Below are 21,820 nucleotides of genomic sequence, written 5' to 3'. Positions count from 1 at the left end.
AAACTAAAAGTCCAGTGCTTAACCTACTGAGCTACTCAGCCGCCCCCATAGGGTTGTTTTAAAGATTACACTGATAAGTATGTAATACCTAATAAAAGGGTGACCCAGGGTACATAGTCAAGAGATGAGTATTATTATTTGTGTGGGACAATGGCAAATGGCAGGCATGCAGCTTTTCGAAGATTTGTATGTTGCTGAAGACAGGCCAGGTACAGCTCAAAAGCCAGAGGGTGTCACCACCCAAACATCTACCAGCTCTTCCTCTTGCTGGAAGTGCCTGGAGCTCATCAATGCACTGTATTCGATCTCCAGTGTCTGAGTCAGAGGGCCAGGTTTGGATTCCTGGATCCACTGGTTATCATTGACCGTCAGTTGGTAAAATACACTGGGACCTCAGTTTCCTTCTAGGGTTGCTCACATAATGGTTGGGAAGGATAAAATCGTGTATTTCGTGGGCATCTGGTAGCACAGATTCTGCACAGGATAAGTAACCAGTATGTGTTAGCTCTTACTATAACCACTGACAGGCCCTCTGGATTTTCTGTCAACTACCTTGTAACTAAATGAGCCTTTCCTGGGCCGGGAATTACTTCCTTTTCGAATTTCCTTTATGAAAGGAAGAAAAGCAACTCCTCTCTGAGGTCTGGATGCCTAGCTTCCCAACGCCACGCCCTCTCGGGCAGGTTCAGGGTCACGGAGCAGTCCAGGTGAGGCAGGGTAGCAGCGACTAAGGACACTGGAACCTTTCTGCCTTCCCTCAAGAAGCCGCCCAACTCAATTCTGCCCCTCTCGGGGACCCTAACCCTGGAAGGCGCATTCTGGGTTCCAGCCCAGCACTGGGCATGCTCCCAAGTCAAGGCAGGCTTGGGTCGTCCGCAGGACGCGCGGGCTTGCTATCCCCCTCTGAGTGCAGGGACCCGGGTGCATCTTCGGTGCTTCAGGTTTCACAGAACTGAATCCTTGGTGCGTGCAGGCAGGGAACCGAGCCACACCTGGCCAACCCCAGAGCGGAGCTGAACTCCGCACCGCCCGGGGTTTGCGCACTCAGTGTCTGCTCTCGGAAACGCCCGGTCGGGGTTCTCGCTGCAGACAAAGGGGTACACGTGCCCCTAACGCCCCGCTCTCGTAGGCGTGCACCCCTCCCCGGTCCTGTGCTCCGCAGCCCCAGCAGCTACAGCCCCAGCGCCGCCACCCAGCCCCAGCGGCCGCGGCCTGTGCGCGCACTCGGGGCCCGGGGATTGGCTCACACTCCCCATTCGGGGCTGCGCTAGCTGGCGGGCGGTGAGCGGCGGCTCCGTGTGTGTGTGTTTGTGTGTGCAGAGGCGGCGGGAGGGGGTGCGGGGGGAAACGGCGCGCGCGCGCGTGCGTGTGTGCATGTGTGTGTGCGCGTGTGTCTGTGCGGCGCGCGGGCGGGTGCGTGTGTGCGCGCGAGGACTCGCGTGCAGGAGCCACTGGGTGTGCGTGCGTGTGTTATGGGTTTGATTCCAGAGCAGGTTGCACATTGGTCCTGGGTGGCTCGCAGGCTCAGGTCGTGCTTGGGCGTCCTCCTCCTAATCGTTTCCGAAGTAGCAGCACCAGCAGCACCAGCACCAGCAGCAGCCGAGGCGGCAGCGGCAGCGACAGCAGCAGTTCAGCTGCACAGCGGGCAGAACTGTGCAGAAGCGAGCACCGTTTGGGGAGTCCGGGGGGCGGGTAAGAGGGAGGAGGGGGAAAGCCTGTCGTGGTCTTTGGGATTATTTTTCCCCTTCTTTCCCTCTTTCTTGAGGGTGTGTGTTGCCCCCTCGAAGTGAAGGAATTTTGCTCCAAAGCGAGCTGGGACCGAAGACTCTAGGCTAAGTTATCTCTCTATGTAGATGGTGTCAGGGAGCGAAGCTACTGACCGAGCCGCTGGTAAATGTTTTTCACTTCTTACTCTTTAATGCTAAAGGATTTTCCCCCCTTTTCTTTCTCCTTGTTTCCTTTCTGTTGCTCCTCATTCTGCAATCGCTCCTGAATCAGCTGCAGTTCTCGTTCTCTCTCTCCTTGCGTTTGTGCAGTTTGCAACTTGTTTCGTGGTTTTCTATGTAATTTTTTTCCTCCTTCATCCTCAGATGAATGCTGGAACATTTAAAATCGGCACTTCGGGAGGTCATCATTAGTTGCATGAGTTTCAAGGGGGAGGGGAAAGATTGGTAGAGCAGACTGTTATTTCTCTGCAGAAGGACTGCCGGTTTCTCTCTAATGTTCATCGCAATTATAGGGATTTTTTTTTTAGGATTCATTTTAACGTTGTATTGATGTTTAAGGTTATCCTTCTCCAGGATTACAATGCATTTTGACTCAGTTTTGACAGCATGACAGATGTCAGTGATTCCAGAACTACTGTATGGTTCATGCTGGCTAAAATATTCAAAATTGGGGGAAGGATCATTTGCATTCCAAAAGAGAATTTCTTGAAAATGCTGGTTTGCATCACATTGGTGCAGATTTTCAGGAGGCGATACAATAGACCCCACTACTTAATGTTGCTCGCAAGGATAATAAACATATGAGTGGTTTAGTGCATCACATACTGTCCTCCAGTGATTGAGCTGTTCCTAAATTTACTTAATAATAAATTTAGGGCTGTGGAGAAGAAGAGAGATTGCTGGTGTGGTTTTATTCAAAATTGTGAGATGTGTGTAGCAATTTCTAACGCCAAACCAGCCCTCTCTTAGATCTTACTTGAAGTGGCATCTTGTCAATTGGGGAGGGGAAGGGCAGTTTCTACCATACACATGGAATAAAATTATTTAAAATAGCCAGCATAATGCATGCAAATTGAACTCTAACTCTCTTAAAAATAGAACTGAGTCTGTAACTCTTGCTTCCAGGATCTGTTTTAAATATTATTTAAAAATTAATACACAACAGTTCTTTAATGTATTCCTATCATTTATGTTCTTTGGAGGGTCCTTAGCCGTTACCATGTTTCATTTGCTTTGCTCTTTCCCCCACTAAGTTTTCAGTTCCAGTTCAGTAGGAAAACTGATGGGTCAGTAAGTAAAGGCAAATCAGCAGTTTAAAAAGAAATCAGTTTATCGTTGTAAAATTTCTGCTAAGCCATGGGAAAATGAGCCACAATAATGACAACCTAAATGTAAGGAGGGAAGTCTGGGAAAGAGCAGGTTGTATGTTTGATATGTGTATTATTATCTTGAGGAGCTCTGAACTCTAGACTGAGACGAGAATGTCCAGGTCAGGGGTTGTCTGAGGCTCATAGATTTTATAGAGGAACAGTATTGTTATTTAAGGAAGCCTGTTTCTGCTTTGTGGTTGCCACATCATAGAACAGCAGGTTACCTGTGTACAAAGAATATATGTTTGCAGTAATACTGCTAAACTTTGTTTTAATGTAAACTTAGCTGGTGTTGGAAGAACCGCATAAAACAGTGCATGCAGCCTGTTCAGGACTGAAGAACAAAACAAACTGTAAAGTAACTCAACTAGTCTGACCCTCTTTTTCATAGAGGAAATCCAAGACACCATGAGAATTCACCTGTTCTGGGTTGTCTGTGTTGACAAAGGCTTTTTTTTTTTTTTTTTTTTTAACTGTGGACAGGATTCCTGAGATCTAAAGCATATTTCTTCGTTTGTAGTTTGCTGATGATAATAAGGCATTTTATTTAGAATGAGAGCTCAGCTTACTGATAGGTCCTTTGAGATGGCAAAATTGCTATTTTAAAATAGTTTCAAGGACCTCACTTGAATTTACCATTTTGATCAAGTTTGGGGTGAGGGGTGGGAAACTCAACTTTCATTAATTAGGATCACAGCTGTCTTTGAGTGAGGCATTTGTTTTGTGTGGGTACCAAGGAAAAGTGAACACATATAGGAAACTATGATCCTGAGAACCCAAGTCTTCTAAACTACCATGGCTTTCTTATTCTAGGACCCCGTGCTGAGTGGCTGTATTATTTCTCTGGCATATTCTACACACATGGGTACAAACAGCTAACTGACCAGGCTAAGGACTCATTTTCTGTGGCCTATGGGGCAGAATTTCTAATTGTTATGTAATACAGTCAGAGCATGAATTTACTTAGGAAACATCACAGTTAGCTTCAGTTTTAGCATCTTTACTAGATGTGAAGACTGAAAGAGCCCATTGATTTAAAGAACATACGCTTTCCTACTAAGGTTGGTTTTTACCCACCTACCCCTCTTTCTACTTCCAGTTTCCTGGCAACTTCTGAAAGCCTTGGAGAATTTATGTTAAAATATTAAACATACCTACGTTTTGGGTGTAGTGCCTGGTTAGATTTGTAATTATTCTTCTATGGGTCTGTGTGATATAGTGTTTGTGGCCTGTTGGTGGTTTTATTATTGTTATTACTATTACATTTTCCACAAATCTAAGACTAAGGCACATTTTAATTTTCTGTGCCTGGTGTTGATCTCAGGTTATGTATCAAAGTAATTCCGTCTTTTTGCCATGCTCGTTGATAAATGAGAGAGTTCACTTTCAATTGGTATTTGTGTTGAATTGCAGGATTTCCAACCATCATGGGGAGAAGGTAACTTATGTCGAGGGAGAAGACTATATATAGAAAGAGACTGTTGGCTTATGGAAATTGACAGTCATATTTGCCTCTATTATTAGGTTTCCTATTTTCCTTTTGATAAGAGTGGAGGTCTCTCTGCATGTATGAGGTGTTTACTATGCTGGAGCTATGGAATGTTTCTTAAAAGTAATTGCTGTCTTTTTCATTGTGTAATAGCAAGGAACTTTGAACTCCATGTGTGTTCTTAAGGAAAACCTGTATTGGCAAGCTTTTCCTTTGTTTTCTAGTCTCTGTAGACGAATGCTGAGAAGTGATTTTTGATGAAATATATTCAAGGTCATTGGCAAGGGCCTTTTTATCCCTCCCTACTTAAGAAGTCAAACTTAAATTGAAAGTCTGATTTAAAGAGACAAAACTTACATCCAGCTACTACCTCAAATAGCTATGTGAAAAAGTATATGTTTTGTCTCTCATCATTTTGAGTAAAGCAAAAGTTTTGTTCTTTGGGTTACTTGTTCTTAGTAGTGCTGATATACTCACAGTCAGAAACCTTTCCTTCTGCCCTCACAGTGGATACAGCAAATTCACGACCTTCAGGGGAGATGGCAAGTTTTTATTTTTATATATTTTTTTGCAGGGGCCTAGGAAGCAGGTGGGTGTCTTTTGATATGTTCCAAATGGAAAGGTACCTAACAGTGTTTTATAAAATGTGAAATAGTATCTAATTAGATAATACCTCATTTAAATTTTGTGAAACCAACAGATATCTTGTAAGTCTTTTGTGGTGAGAGCAAATAGTAGCTTTTTCAAAGTATCTCTTTGTGCTCCGTTTCTATTTTGCTTTATGAAAGGAACATTCACATTGTTCAAGACTTTGTTTTATTGGTAACATATTTTGTTTTTTATTGCTTTGAATTATTTTTTCTACCTAACAAAGATAAAGCACTTTTTTTTTTTTACTTAACATAATAATTTTAGCGGGGTTAAGATTGCTCTTGTTTCTGAAAGATTTCATAAAGTTGAAGAGGGATAAATTCTTTTCTTTAAAATTCATGTTACACTGCCCCAGTCTATTTAATATACTGTCTGCTACAGTGTGATTTGCACTTGAAATATTGCAGCCTTTTTTCTGAATTCCTATTGAGAAAAAATGACACACCTTGAGAAATAGTTTGCAAATAAAGTTCCTTCATTTTGCTGAAAGACTTTAATTGGCCCACCTCCTGTAAGTGTAGAATTAGGAGCCTTTTAGACAGAAAGGATTATCAGGAGAAAAAAAAAAACAGTACAGTTCTGTGCTGTTCGGCAGCAGTGTGTGTGTGAAAAAGAGAGCGGGCGTTTCAACTCTTTTCATGTAAGTTTAGTGAAGAGATCTAGAGACTGAATGATACAGTTGTGTGTTAAAATAAAATCTATTTTCCCAAGTAAAGACTCCCCACGCCCCTCCCTGGTCAATATGAATTGACCTTTGGCTCCCTTGGAGCAGTTTGCCTGTGTTCCTCACCTCATCACTGCTGGGTGGCTCCCAGCAGATAGTGGTGATGGGTGCTAAGGAGGCTGCATCTGTCTCAGGCAGTGTGAGTGCCTGGTTTGGGAGGAGAGAGATGATCTCCTTAGAAGTCGCCACTTCTCAGGCCTTGGCTGTGGTCCTTCTGGAGGGGGCTTCTTGCTCCTTGTTATTTATTTATATCACCTGTGAAGACTCCTAGGCGCTCCCCTTTCATTAATGTAGTTCTGTCCCTGGTTATTGTAGTACAAACAAGATGCTAGATTTTTCAGTTTGGATGTTCTTATGATAGATGGTGATTTCTGAAATGTGATGCAGATCTATAAAAGTTTGGGACTCAGCTTTCCAGAAGACATTCTGCTTAATTGTTCTGATGACTAAATGATTTAGCTAGATAGACTCAAGCCTGTTCAAAAATATTACAAATTTTCTATGACCCATTTCTGTTCATATGTCCTTGGTAAAGTACTTGATTTTAAGTTCTATAAAAGGGAGTGTGGATTCTGTAAAATAAAGGATTTATTTATGAATTTGGTTCAAAAGAATAAATCATTTCTTTTGTTTATTTAGGTTCCCCCAAACTTCCATTGAGGAGGCAAGGGTTAACATTGGAGAATAGAATTCATATGATGAAGATCAGACCAATGCTAACAATAACATACTGATTTTAAATCTTTAGAGAGGACAATTCCACAGAGGATTCTTTTGGGAAAAGCTTATGTTTAAATGTCATTTTTATTATTGCTTAGGATTTAACTGATACTCAATGTTTTGACATTTCTCCTACTTTAATTACAGGAATAAGGATATATATGGAGAAAAGAAGTATATTATTAAGTAGAAGTGATTTTGGCAAAGGTTAAAAAAAATCCCATAATGTAAAATAACCATTTCATAAAACTGTATAAGCTGCTTGCTATATTTGTAACAGGTTTTTTAAAAAGTGCCACTTGAAAAATGCATTTTGAATGTTAGAAATAGTCAAGTTGGGTTCTTAGATGATTTCTAAGAATGAAACTGAGCTATAAGAGAAGATGGTTATGTCCATGCATATGGCTAATTCAAATAGTAAATATCTACATAGCCAAAATCAAAGTTATTATTAGAGAACTCATTGCAACAGACTTTGTGATCGTAGCTGTGATAATTTTTCTGAACCATTTCAAATTTAAGAGTCTATGGTTATATACTACACATTTCAGTAGATATTACATAGAAAGAACATGGGCAAATTAAAGCTTCAGGAAAGTACATTTCAATCTTTTAGTCTTTTTTTTTTTTCTTTCAATAGACCATTTTTGGATTCCCAAGACAGGTCAGGTACTGTGCTCAGCTAAGAGCTAAATCTTATGGTAAGAATAATTTGATGCCAAAAGCGTATCTAAGAAAGTAAATGGATATAGGGGAAGGTGCTTATTTAAACTACAAGATAAAATTTTGTTCTTTGTATCACTCAAGAATATATTAGAAAGGTGATTTAATTTAATTTCGCTTGAGGATTTGTTCAGGCAATAATTGTATACAAATATCTGCTCACTCTCCACCTTCTAGTATGCCCGGCTAATTTTCACTCCTGTAGTCTGGTATGGTATGACACCTGGAATTGGAGGCACAAGTTAAAGTTTGTCACTACCTGCATGGATTTGATGGAAGCCTGGGGAAGAAAATGCAGACCAGAGGGAATAAAATGTACTCTGTAGATGGGTACTATTTCCTCAGAGTAGTAATCATGCTACCAGTTTTATTTTTAGCCTGACTTAACTTCTTGAGAAGACACAAACTGCTTCTCTATATTTTAACCCTAGGAATAATAATGCAATTATTATAAAAACATTTCACAGTGGTTAGGGCTCTGCAATTTGTGTGACCCAGCATCTAATTTTTCTCCTCTCTAATCCTGTTTATATATCCCCACACATAATCAGACTCAGTCAGATGAAACCAATTACTAAGGGAGAAAAATCAAATTTATTTATTATATTTATTGGATGTGTCTGTTGCTTAATTATCCATTGGCGAATTTACATGTGGCCACAGAGAAGGCTGTGGATGAGTGTGGAAAAATGATCAATCATCACTTCCACACTCCAGGGGAGACTGCCAACAAAACAAGAAAAAAACAAAAAACAACAACAACAGCACAAAAAAATTATCCTTTCTCATTGCTTCAGTGTAGGGAACTGAAACTGAGAAGTGTCACTCCCCAGATGTGTTTGGCTTGACACAGGAAAATCTGGAAATGTTGGGAGTTATCACTAGCAGACTTTTTCCTAACCACTTGATGATAATGTAAGAAAGAAAAGTAAGGAGTTCTGTAACACTTTGAAACAAACAAGGATTTAGATGTTCAAAGGTGTGTGTTGGAAATCTTGCTTGAAAGATTTGATAAGGCAGATGACCAACCCAACCCCTTGGCTGTGTGATGGACCGGACTGTGGGAATGATGGGCTGGGATCCGGTAAGGTGATAGGCAGGGTGATGTTTGCAAATTTATTGACCAGTACAGGCTATTCTACCAAGCTAATGCTAAGATAGTGAATTAAAATAGATTTTGTGTTTGGTCTTTGATGGTAAAGACATACACGTACTTTTATTTTTATCTCGTGAATTTTTGTTTAAAGAATTCCTTACCTAATCCAATCTGGTTTTCTTCTCTCTTTTTTATTTTACACCCCCCCCATGCTTTTAAAGGAGGATCAGTCTTCACAGCTTATTTCTTATTTTTCCCCCACTTGCTCTCATAATACATTGTTGAAAATTTATCATTGTGGAAGTAGCTTTTGAAAATACATAGCAACGGAAATAGCCATCATTTCAAGTAAATTTTGCAAGGCTAAATTGTTAACAGAAGCATCATCTTATTTCTGTAATTCTTCAATTCCAGGAATCTCTGTATTTTTATACATCTGTCCTATACACACCCCCAAGGTAGAATGTGTATACAAACATCAGGGAGGAAAATATCCACTTTTGAACTTGAGGCATTTGGAGATTTTAAGGCGACACTGAGTGAGTTGTATTTTAAGAGTTACGGCATGCCATTAATGCATCATTTAAAGAAGACAACGAGTAAATTATGATTTATTTCTAATTACCATCTATTTGGGGATGCTTTGTTGAAGACACTATTTAAGAAATATAGATGATACGTTTGTCACATTTGGCTGCAGAGAAATTAAAATGGCATATTGAATCTTGAGAATTGAGAGGGAGAGTTAGTTTTATACCTATTGACCTAGCAAGGAAATTTTAGAGATGCGCTAAATTTGGGATCTATTCTAATCTATGTTTTAAAAGCTATTCTATAATAAATTTATTACAGAATAAAAGTTGCTCTCAGCTGGATTCACCGCAGAAGCTAAACAGTAACTAGAGAGCCTGAACTCACTTGCTACAACAGTGATTTTTCAGTAAGCTATTCCCTAAGGCCACTCTAGGTATATGAGGGGTCGCATTTCCTTTTATATGATTTGTGTATGTTCCCATAGATTGTGAAGTCCATTCCTGGGCAATTTTCAAGTTAAAATTGTGTTACGGCTACCCTGAAGGTTGTCATTTCTTGGTTTTTCTCTTGTCAGTCAATTCATAAGTGTTTATTAATCCCCCATGGGGTATACACAGAGTCGTACACAGTTTGGATGTTGAATGTGTGTATGATTGATCTCTGGTCTAGAAGCTTATACTTTATAGGCAAAAGTACCATGGTGTGTGTGTGTGTGTGTGTGTGTGTGTGTGTGTGTGTGTGTGTAAAATAATATTTTAATTACAGAAGTTGGTTGTTTCTTGGCTTTTTATTTGTTTTGTTTTGACTGGCATTGCCCTGAAACTCCAAAAGTATTTACCCTGAGGAAAGCATAGCTTCAGGTGAGGTTAGGGATATAACTTCTCAGCTTTCTTTTCTTTCTTTCATTTTTTTGCTTTTGTTTTTATTTGGATATTTTATAGCAGACATGTTTAAATGAAGACTAAAATGAAAGGGCATGTATTAAAATATGGATATTTGCCACGAGGAATCAGATCATCATTAACATCTAGGTTTGAGAGTAAGGACACATTTTGATGCTGGTCATTTTTAGGATGTGCCTGTTACCTGTGTAAATTCAATCAGTGAATGCCTGAATGACTCCATGCCCCACAGCTGTCAATTTATATTTTTCATGACCAATGAATCAATTTATCATTTACTTTTCTTTTATGAGGGACTTTTGAAAGATGATAGGAATTAGGAAGGAAAGAAAATTTTCAAGTGTTCCCAAAATACCATAGATGAAAAATGTTCTCTAACAGAATATTTCCCCTGTTGAACTTGAAAGCATACAGTGAATATGGAGGTTCAGAGAGTTAATTTTCAAAACTTGCTCACCCTCTTAGATTCATCTTTTATCAGTCATTTGTGGGAAGGGTAATATTCTTGAAAAGCACCAGGTGAATAGCTCTGAAAGTAGATGGCATAGGAGGAGTACGTAGAGACACTGACCCTTTCCACAGCCCTAGGTAATAGCTTCCCGGACTTTAGGCAGTCAGCTCTGACTTTTGAGCCACTGATCAGGCTCTTGATTAATGCTCATTTTTCCTATGATTTTCAAGATGTGCATATCTCATTTCCAGCAAATTATAGGTACATAAAAATGTCTTTTCCATCTTCTGTTCCTTGTTGATCTGAATCAGAGAAGCAATGGCTGGAAAAAATAGGAAGGGTTTTCACTGATGTGTTCCTCATTTAAACTTTGATTCCTGACTCTTTTCCTGTTGGGTACATGAATTTCCAAGGACTTATGAGATCACTTAGCATTTGCTGCTAGGGTCCTTCTGGATGAGAAACTTCCTAGTTTCTGTGAAAATGGAATGTTCTTTGCAACTCAAAATATTGCGGGAGGTCTTAATTTATTTTCCAACAGTTTAAACAATCAACACAGAATAAAAGCACAATTTAAATTATTGATTTTGATTGTGGGATTGAGTTATATTCTTACTTGTAATCTACACAGGCTAAGTCTGGTTAATGTAAATAGAAAAGGAATGTTAGGATATTGGGAATTACAGACTCACCAGGAAAGATGTGGAACTTGTTCTGCCAGTGCATACTGGGTGCCCAGCTGGAGCCCTCCACATCCTTGACACTGGGCTCTGCCCATTAGTATCAACCAGCACTACTGCCCTGGATATAGCACATATACCAGACCTGGAAGGAACCCCCGTCCTTTCTTTTGGGAGTCCCTGGCTCTCGTTTCCAAGTTCTGGGCTGGTGCATCCCTTCAACTGGCTGCATCTTGGTGAAGTGTTCATACCCCTATAACTAGGAAGTCTGGGAAATCCATACTCTGACCCTTTCATGTTCTATAATGAGACAAGAAGACTTCGATTTCCAGCAAGATATAAATGGTGGATTCCCTCAAAATAACAAATAATAATACTAAATGAAAAAAAACAGGAAGGGGAGCTGTCAACAAAACAGATAAATGAAGAGTCCCCAACAAATATTTACCATTATCCCATGATTGACCTTACGGTCTTAAGGGAGGGATGACAAGTGCCTTGGTGTGTAAACTTGAAAGATGACTAGCAGTGAGAACTTTTCTCTTGCCCAAAACCAATCGGAGGACAGTTTTGGTTAGTATTAAGCATAACGCTTTAGATTTGGGGACACACCAATTTCAAATGCTTGTTATGTAGAGCTTTGTTATCACCCAGCCCCATATTAAAAAGTTTTCCATTTGAATTCTCCTAATGAAGTTAAAGATAATTTACCTAAAATGAGATGAAGTTTGCCTATGTATAAATATGTAAACTTGATAAATGGTCTGAGAAATAGGTAAATGGGATTTGCTTGAGGTACATATGGAGAACATCTGGATGTCTGTGTGATTGCCTGTGAGCAAATTAATAGGAATTCTGGAGAATAGATCAAACCAACTTTCTACTTATAAATTTGTAATAGTTGTGGTCCTTGAAAGAAGTAAAACTGCATCCCCCGCCCCCCACCACAAGTTAGAGTCTCTGAGGCTTAAACAGGTGTTCCTCACTAAATTATTAGTAAACCTAGTGAGGTATACAACCCATGCAAATAATCCACATCTCTACGAAAACTTTGGCGTCTAAAGGCTCAGCTTTTTATTCTTCAATTCCAAATTAATATATTTATCCTCCCACCACTGTCTCTCAAGGATTTTGAGAATTAATTAGAAACAAAATCACTTTTAGCCCTTGGATGTTACATTCTGTGCTGAAAAAAATATGAGATACTGAAGTGTTATTAATAATGACAAAGGTTCATCCAATAAAATAATCCAACTGGCTGAATTCTCACATGGTTGGTATTTTCTAATATAAATTACTATAGGATTAGATAGTTAAATATTGAATATTGTCTCATTTAATGCACTGCCATGAAATATTAATGATAATGATGGTTCTCCAGTTTGGGGAATAGGGCGATTTTTTTTTTCCTAATAGCTTTGGCTGGTAACATAATACATTTTTACAAAACGATAATGAAGATATTTAAATGAAAGTGAAGCATGAAATAAATGGTCACTGAATTAACAGATTCCCACAGACCAAACATCACAAAAAATTTTTAGTCTTTGTATTACATAGTTTTCTCTCTATTCTAATGGTACCACTGTGATCATTGTGGATGGTTTGAGAATTTGTTAAAAAAACAGATTTACCCTATTAGGTCCTCAAAGTGGAGTCCCGTTGACGCTGGTTAGTTGGCATGAGGTGTTAAAGTCTGAAAATTGGATCAGGCTTTGAAGGAAGGCTGGCCATGTTGAGTGTGACAGTTTGAAATAGGATTGTTCACGAAGTTAAAAAAAAAAAAAAAACAAAAGAGAGAGAAAAGCGGTGTTGGGAGGGGATGGAGTGAAAGAGAGGAAGAGAAGCATTGAACAAATAGCCCCAGTGGAGGAGAGCTTTGGGGCGGCTTAGAATCAACTAAGGAATGAGGTGGAAACATTTTAGTTAAGATTTTTGTTGTCTCAGGTTGGTTTTTTTTTTTTTTTTGGTTTTTTGTTTTGTTTTGTTTTTCAATATTCCTTGTTTTGACTTTTCTTCGTGATCTTGATTTTGTGCTCTTTGGTCTCAAATTAGGAAACTGAGATGATAAACAGGGTAAGTGACTATTGTTGAAATATTTTGTCATGAACACACAATAGGAACTTATACTAGTGTATCAGATTGGTTTAAATCGGGTTGGGTCTTTTTGTTGGCTTTTCGTTTTTTGGGTTTATTTTAAATCTCTTTTCTCCAGAGAGGAACTTTAGTGTTTTGTGAGATGATTTTATTGAAATTGCTGTTATCCTTGTTTCAGACCTAGTAATTTAACAGTTGAAAAAGCTCCCTTTTTTGTTCTGTGTAGTTAATGTATGTGGTATGAGTGAATACATTTTATTTTTAAAAAAATGTTTTGGGGTAGTATTCTTTTAGCAAACTTACTCCTTGATAAAGGAGCTGGCTGTAATTTGCCAAAATGACTGTTTCTTTTTCTTTAGTTGTTAGATAATTGCTCTTTGTATACACTATGGAAATGTTCATATAGACCAGTGACAAAGCCTAGCAGATGTACGTGCAATTATCTGGAATTTAAGTAAATTTTGCATCTGATACACACAAAGCAAAGGCTTTGTCCAAGCAGGCTCACAGAGTGGCGTGTGGATTGCTGTGAACACAATGAGTAGATTTTTAATGGACAACAAATGGGACTATTAGTAAGTCTTGTCTTTTACTTGAAAAGACACCCGCTTTAGGCAGGGCTTACAACTTATTCATATTCATAGTTGGTTCAGTTCTAAAGATGACCTTTGAAACTGAAAAAACATTTTTAATGCTTAAAATGAAATGTGTAGAGGTGTTTTTATTGGAGTCCCATTTGTAATTTTCTGGAAAAAAATGGATAGTGAAATAAATATTTGTTTCATATTTCAATGTCAGTTTTTTTCTGACTGTTGAGGAGAGCCTTCACTTATTAAGAATCTAAAAATGTAAAAGGGAGTTTCATATGATAAATAAATCATGCTATAGATAAAAGATAATTACAATGTTACTTTAACAACCTCAATTCACTAGGGGGGAACTATAAGAAAGAATATATAATAGGTCCAAATTCTACTTCATATTGTAAACAAAAGAGATCTAGCCAGCCGACTAGTTCTAGGCAAAAACCTCTTTTCTGAGTTTTGTTGGGGATTAATCCTTTCCACTGTGTATTTTCTCTTGTTGTCAGACTTACATAAGTTGGATATTTAGAGGCTTAATCTTTTTCTCCATACTTATCTTAGAAAATATTAAATGTATGGAGCTTCTTGGGTTCTCTTAAAGGCCTTTAGGTCTTTGATGGGGGTGGGGGGTGTTTAAATCATTTTTACTTCCAGTGAGAGGTTACAAATAATTGGTCCAGTGGAATTCTTACTTTATAGTTTGAAGGTGCTCCATGCTATTCTGGCCTTTGAATGAAGCAAATTTCAAAAGTAACTCAGGCAACATAAAGGTGTGCCTGTCTTGCTCACTTTCTGCTTTCTTCTCTGTCTAAAATGGAATCTAATAATAACTGGAGATTTTTTCTAATTCTTTTAAGAATCAGAAACCTCTAGGGGGGTCTCAGGGTTGAGTAATTGTTCGAAAAAAAAAGTAGATAAAGTAGATTTGGGAAGAAATTTTCAAGAAAGAAAGGGAGAGCCTGACCGCAGTATTTTAGGTGCTTATTTAGAAGAAGACAGAGGTGCTGTTATTGGAATATCGTGTCTACAAAATATGCCTCCACCTTAACCACTTTTCAAAAAACAAAACACTAAACTTCTTAAGTAAGTACTTTTTATAGAATTGTAAAAATGACAGAACTTACTCAGACACACATTGCCAGATGACCTATGTGTTCTAGAATCTCTTCAGTGCTGCTCATGACCTCCTCACTTGCCTTTCCTTTCCCCCACCTCTGCTTCCATTTCTTAAACTATCAAAGGCTATCTTTAGGTTTGGAGAGAGACCAGGTGCTTTCCTTGGTATTTAAGCAACTTGCTATTTTGAAATTCCCTTAGAGAAATGTGGGCATTTTTATTTCTGTGTCTTGAAGCATCCCTTTCCCTTTTCTGAAGGAGAAGCTGCTTATATAATACACAGAAGCAGACCCTTGGGAACCACCAAACTATTTTATAGATGTTTTGCAGGAAAAGCAATGCAAGGGCTCCTGTGTCATTCATGGCCTCCCCTGGGGGGTCTCAATTTGAGGTATTTGCACAATAGCAGATTCTCAGAAGGATAAATATATACAAATCCATCTTTCAAATTGAGTGGAATCAGTAGGAAGCCGCACCTAGGAGGATGAGAGCCCACTAATAGCTCAGCCCGAAAAAGATTCTTGAGCAGTTCCACCGCCAGGGCCCAACTGTCAGCAGAGCTTGCCAGGGAGACAGATGCTGTGGTTGGAAGACAGTTTTCCTCAGTTAGATATTGTGTTCTTGTAGATGGCCAACCATGACTCATGGGGGAAACCGGAGAGAGAGAGAGAGAAGAGAGAGAAGAGTAAATTAATCATTTTATTAATCCCTATTTAAAATTCAGTCATGTAACTAAATGTCAACCTGGTGAACTTTCCATGAAACCAGAAGGGTTGTAAAGAGAGTTGCGGGGGGTTTGAAAGTTATGCCAGGTGATAAAGGTGTCTAATTTAACCTGCAGATTAAATGGCTGACAGTTTCAGAAGGATACCTGTGGAAAATCGTAATGTAGGAATTATCTAATAATCCAGGCTCAAAGAAAGCATGCTTTCGAAGGATTGAAAAGATTTGAATCACTTTTCCATGAGCGATAAGTTTGTTCTCTGTTGACTGTGTCTGTATCTGTGTGTATTTATGTATAAAAGGTGTGTTTGTGAAAGATAATCTTTTATTCACTGTTCCTCTCCTTCCTTTCTACTTCTCTCAATACATATGTGATGTGATGTATGTGTGTGTGTGTGTGTGTGTGTGTGTGTGGTGTGTGTTCATGTGTACAAATGTCATACCTACACAGAGGTGGTCCATTAAGCCCAGGTTCCTGCTGTACCCTGAAATACCAGCTTTCAGGTACATTTGTCATTCACCTTCAGATCTCCTAACTCTCTAGCACAAGCAGCTGATTAGATCAAAACAGAATATGCTGTCTGAAAGACAAGGAAACTCAGTTTTTGTAACTCACATCTCTAGTCAGATTGTGAGTTTCCTATAGACTCTCAGAAAGGGGTTAATACTGTAGGTAATGGTTGTAGCTTTCTTCTATTTTACTTTTTTTTTAATGTTTATTTACTTTGAGAGAGAGTACGCAGGAGCAGGGGAGGGGCAGAGAGAGAGAGGGAGACAGAGAAGCCCAAGCAGGCTCCACCCTGTCAGTGCAGAGTCCTAGGAAGAGCTAGATATCATGAACTGTCAGATCCTGACCTGAACTGAGATCAAGAGTCCAATGCTTAACCGACTGAGCCACCCAGGTCCCCCTCCAGTTTCCTTTTTTAAACTTTCCTCATTTCCTTTGAAAAGAAACAAGAGTTTGGTACAGTTTCCCTCATTCTAGGTTGTTTGGGTCTGAGGACTTCAGGCTCCCTTTGAGCCAAGTTTCACTCCTAGATCTACTCTGTAGGTCTCCAAAAGTGGAATAAGTTATGTGTTTGAGTGCCTGACAGCAGCCTTTCTGCCAAACTTTTGATCTACCATTTTCAGAAGTGTCCCTTTTCAGATCTGCATGTCCTTTATGAGTTGGGATGGCAGATCGCCAGAAGGTGTGTGTCTGAGGAAAAAGCAGGCTTTTATTTTGTCCCCATAACCAGCTCTTTGGAGGGTACTCTACGAACTGGAAATCGCAGCTGTGGAGCTAATTTAGAGAGAGTAATTCACAATTGACTTGTGGAAGAGGTAGCCTGCCTTCTTGAGCCCCCATGCTTGTCTGGCCAATATGGAACTGTCTGAGATGAGGCTCTTCACCCCAGGGTTTACGTGTCTTTCACTGTATCTCATGTCAAATCAAGCACAAAAAGACGATCCTGTCAATCTGTAGCACTCTCTGGAGAACCTGGGGTCTCGAAGCCCCTGGGTCATATTGATCCTTGAGTGAAAGTGCTTGCATTTCTTCTGAGATTTAACAAAAGAATGATGACACTTTTCATTTAACTGTTCCAGACACTTATTTGTGAAGCACAGAAAGCTGAATCACTCTTGTACACATGCCAGAGAGTTTGCTGTATTTCACATCGCCTTGCACGTAGTATGTTCTTGATAAATACCTGTTGAGTAAAAGTAACAAAGCAATGTGGATTCCTTTTCCTTTGGAAATATGGGAAGGATGTATTATGTGATTTTTTCTTTTTTAACTATGACTGGCTGGATGAGTTATCTTGGTTTCATGGATATATAATAATGTTTTATCATTATACTTTCTTTTATCAGTACAGAAATTGTCACAAATAAGAATGAAGGAGATATTAATGTATTGAACAATAAGTTTGTAGCACAATTAGGATTGATAGAGTCTGAATTAGCTGCCCATCAGATAATTAACATGAAGATATTTTAAATCATTATTTTCTTATCTTTCATGTTAATTAAAACATGCTATAGGGGTTACTGTATAGGAGTTATACAAGTAGTCAACTTTTCTGGCATGAGAAAATGCAGCATTACAACTTCCAATTTATGAAGAAAAGCCAGTTACATCATGTTTTTCTTGAAGTTAAGAAAAGAGCTAATGAAATCGCTATAATGTAGGGGTCAGCAAACTATATACTATGTGTTAATTTTGACCAAATCCCTGATTTTATATACCCATAAACCAAGAATTGTTTTTATATTGTCAAGAGGTTAAAAAAAACAAAAGCAGAATAATTTTAAGGGTACTTAAAATAATGTAAAATTAAAATATCTGTGTCCATAGATAAAGTTTTATTAGGACACAGACATGGCCATTCAACTGCATGTTTTTGATGACTGCTTTTGTACTACAACAGCAGTGTTGACTAGTATGGCTCACGAGCCTATATATGTACTATTTGTCCCCTTCACAGAAAAAATTTGCGGGCCCTTATCTAATGTTGGTTTGCAGTGGTTCAAAGACAATGCAACAAAACAGGCACTCTTTTTTTGTGGGTTCATATATCTTACTGGGTTTGATCTGCTTTGGGAGGTTTGAGTTTATAAGTTATTGAATATGTGAACCAAAGGAAGATTTTGTGCTATTCCTAATGTTAGCTCCCAGTTTTACAGCAGAACAGACTAAATATTTTCCTGTGAGATGAGGAAGAGATGTGTTTGAAGGCTGGATCTTTACCTTGGGATTTGAGCTTCCCATTCTTTTGTGTTTATGGTCCTTTTCAAGGCAGATTGGCTACCCAATCTCCATCTTTATATACTCACACAGCAGTTACTCCTGACAGATTTGTTACTGTTTTTTATCTATGCAGTTATTTGGGGGCATGTATTACTAGTTCTTATTTACATACGTTTGGACCCCACCTCTACATCATATGAACTTATTGTTACTTAAGAAGTATGTATAGAGTAATACTATGAAGTGTCAGGACTTGTGCTTAGCCTTGGGATCAGAAGAAAGAGAGAAAGAGAAAGAAAGAGAGAGAGGGAGGGAGGAATGGAGGAAGGAAGGGAAAGGAAAGAAAGAAAGGAAAGGAGGGAGGGAAGGAAGGAAAGAAAAAAGGAAGGAAGATTAAGGAGAGGGAGAGGGAGGGAGGGAGGGAGAGAGAGAAGTCTGTCTCGCCATGCCATCAAAGAGCTGCCAGTAGTAATAAGCAAGTACAAAATACATTATTTTAGTGTGAAATGTTAAACAAAGTACATAATAGCTATTTAAGAATAAAAATAGATGCTATTGATCACATGTTCTAAGCATTTTACATATACAGTGTAATCCTCAAAAGGAGTCCCATTCTTTGTAAAAGAAAGAAACTGAGGCAAAAAGATTTTATGGAATCCACCTGAATACTTCAATGATGGAGTAGAGATTGGAGTCTAGGTCATGTTATTCCAAAACCTTACTCTAGATCACTATTTTACAGGCCTCTCCCTGAAGTGCAAACACCATATTTTATATGTACAGTATACACAATATTTTATATATACAGGATGTGCCATAAATGAGTAAGTTTTTTTGAGAGAGGGAGAACAGGGGAGGGAGGGGCAGAGGGTGAGAGAGAGAGAGAGAGAGGGAGGGAGGAAATCTTAAGCAGGATCCACACTTGGCACAGAGGCCAACATGGGGCTTAATCTCATGACCCTGAGATAAAGACCTGAGCTGAAGTCAAGAGTTGGATGCTTAACCAATTGAACAATTGAGGTACCCCTGGATTTTTGTTTTTTAACTAAAATGCAATGAATGAGTCTGAATGAGCAAGGCAAAAAATCAAGACAAAAAGAAAGCACACCAGATATCACATACCAAGGTACAGAACCCAGAGAAAAAGTGATGGACTTGGGGATAACAGATATCTTCATTCAGTTGATCTGAAGTAGAGCATTAGTGAAGGAGAGTCCTAGAAATTGTAGGAGTCATATCATTCATGAGTCATTGATTTGTTCAACAAACATTTCTTGAGATTATGCTAAGTATAAGGCACATATTTCAGCACCAGGGTGGTAAATAGATATGCTTTTAATGGCCTATTGGGATAAGACAAAAAATAAGTAAATAAATAAAAGTGAAAATAATTTGAGAAAATGATTAGGACTTGGAAGACAAGAGGGAGCATTATTTATGTACATAACCATACATGTATGTGCACACATGCACCAGTTAATGTAGAATGGGTGGAGAGGGCCTCCTGAAGGCTTGGTATTTGAGCTGAGACTTCACTAGCAAGAAGGAATCAGGCACTCGAAGAAGTATGGGATTCTTTCAGGTAAAAGCAGCAGTGAGGTGGAATGAAAGGGGAGTGTTGGCAGGATAAAGAAGAGACCATATGTGCTTACAAGCAGGTTAAGGAGGAAGAGAGTGCTCCATGGTGAGATGAGGAAGATGGTCAGTGACTAGACTGTGAGGGATTCTGCAGCCATGGTGAGGAATCTTCAGATTTTATTCTTTGTGAAATAAAAATTTATTGGATGATTTTAAGCAGAGGAGTGCTGTGATCATATTCATCTATTTTTTTAAAAGATTACTTTTCCTGAGTGTTACTGTACCTAAATTATGCTTCAGTACAGCTGACTTAAGAATAGTTAAACATGTCGTTCCAATAATTGGTTTATAGGAAAGAGGAATATGGTTAAATGAACACTATGGCGATACATTCAACACATTTCTAATTTGTTCTGAAACTCAGTTTTCCAGGCAGGCAATGATGAACTCAGGTGAAAGTGATGTCAGGGGTAAGATATCGATAGGTATGGGATGTATTTTTGAGGTGGAGTTGGCTGCTTTTAATGTTGAATTGGGTGCAAGAAGCAAGGAAATGGGAAGAACCGAGGATGACATGCAGGGTTCTGCTTTGGGCATTGAGTAAATGGTTGCCTCATTTACATAAAAAGAATATCTTTTGGGGGACAGGCGCCAAAACCACACCTAAAAACAATGGGAGTCTTCCAAAGACAGATGGGTGGCAGGATTAAGAAGAGATTAAGGGGTCGGAAGCTTGGAGTCAGGGAGTCTGAGGTGGGGAGGCCAGTATAGTGATTCTGGTGAGCATTGCTGAGCACATTGATTAAAGTAATAGAAGTCAGGATGGAGAGAAGGCAAAGGATATGTAACATATTTAGGAAGAGGAATCAATATGACATCTTGGGAGATGGGAAGGAAGGGAGAGGGAAATCTTATATTGCTTTCAGGTTGGTGGTGAGGATATGGTAGGTGGTGAGTGGTTTTAATTAGGGCAGAAACAAGTTTTGTAGGAAAAGTTAGAAGCCCCAGTTTTGGCCACCTGATTTTGAGATGACTTTAATAGGGGTGTCCTGTATGGTTAGACATATAAGTCTGAAGCTCAAAGAAGAAATATGGACAAGAGCTTTTTGGTAGTGTCAGTGTGAGCAAAATTGCCCACATACTTAAAAAAAAAAAAAAGAGGAGAGCAAAGGGCTGGGAAGAACCAGAACTTCCAGTTGAGGAAGACCAGAATGAAAAGAGATACAAGAGCAGGACTCTGTGAGAGTAACATACACTGACGTGGAAAAGAGTTTCAAGAAGCAGGACACTGCAGTCGGTGTCATGCACAATAGAGGGGTCTGTAAGATTTGGGTTGGAAAGTATCATTGGATTAGCTCATGAAGAAGCCACTGTTAAATTTTAGCAAAAATCAGAGTCAGTGGAAGGCAGGGCTATGTTGGGTCAGTAAGTTAATGGGACTTCAGAAAATGAGAATGGAGATACCTAAGCCAGCCAAAAATTAACTGAAAACCAAATAGGGATTGGAAAGATCAAAAAGAAAGGAAACATTTCTATCAAATATAAAGCTATAGATCCCAAAACCTATCGGAGTTGTTAGACATGCCCTCTATCACCATTAATAATCAGGAAATTTATTTTAATTTCTTTATGGTATTGGACGATTCATATGAGGATTTTCTTTTGTAAATTACATTTACAAGTTTGTGATTGTAAACATATTGGAAAACAATCTGCAACCAGACCTTTATAATCCAAAAGTAATCTCTAACCACTAAATTCATTTGTGTATTTGTTGCTTAAAGAAAAGCCCACCAAAAATGTAGTTGATAAATAATTCTCTTTGCCAAAACTAATAGTAGTTTGGGCCATGTTATACACTTTCTGGGTCTCTCATTATGCATTTGGTCTGATGCTTGGTTAGAACCACTTATTGAAAAGAACA

The 21,820-nt window shown here is 38.8% G+C and overlaps 1 protein-coding gene across 1 annotated transcript in view; it reads left to right on the top strand.

The window, feature by feature from the left end:
* The first annotated feature begins 1,722 nt into the window (after nt 1–1,722).
* TENM2 (teneurin transmembrane protein 2) overlaps nt 1,723–21,820 on the top strand; it is a 1,222,720-nt gene continuing 1,202,622 nt past the window's right edge. The window contains exon 1 of the mRNA XM_029942895.1: nt 1,723–1,890. The gene's annotated coding sequence lies outside the window, so the exon portion shown is untranslated. The remainder of the gene's footprint in view (nt 1,891–21,820) is intronic.

Source organism: Suricata suricatta, chromosome 6, assembly GCF_006229205.1.
Source record: "Suricata suricatta isolate VVHF042 chromosome 6, meerkat_22Aug2017_6uvM2_HiC, whole genome shotgun sequence".
Lineage (NCBI taxonomy): Eukaryota > Metazoa > Chordata > Mammalia > Carnivora > Herpestidae > Suricata > Suricata suricatta.
Note: the sequence above shows the minus strand (reverse complement) of the source record. Positions and strands in the feature narration are given on the sequence as shown.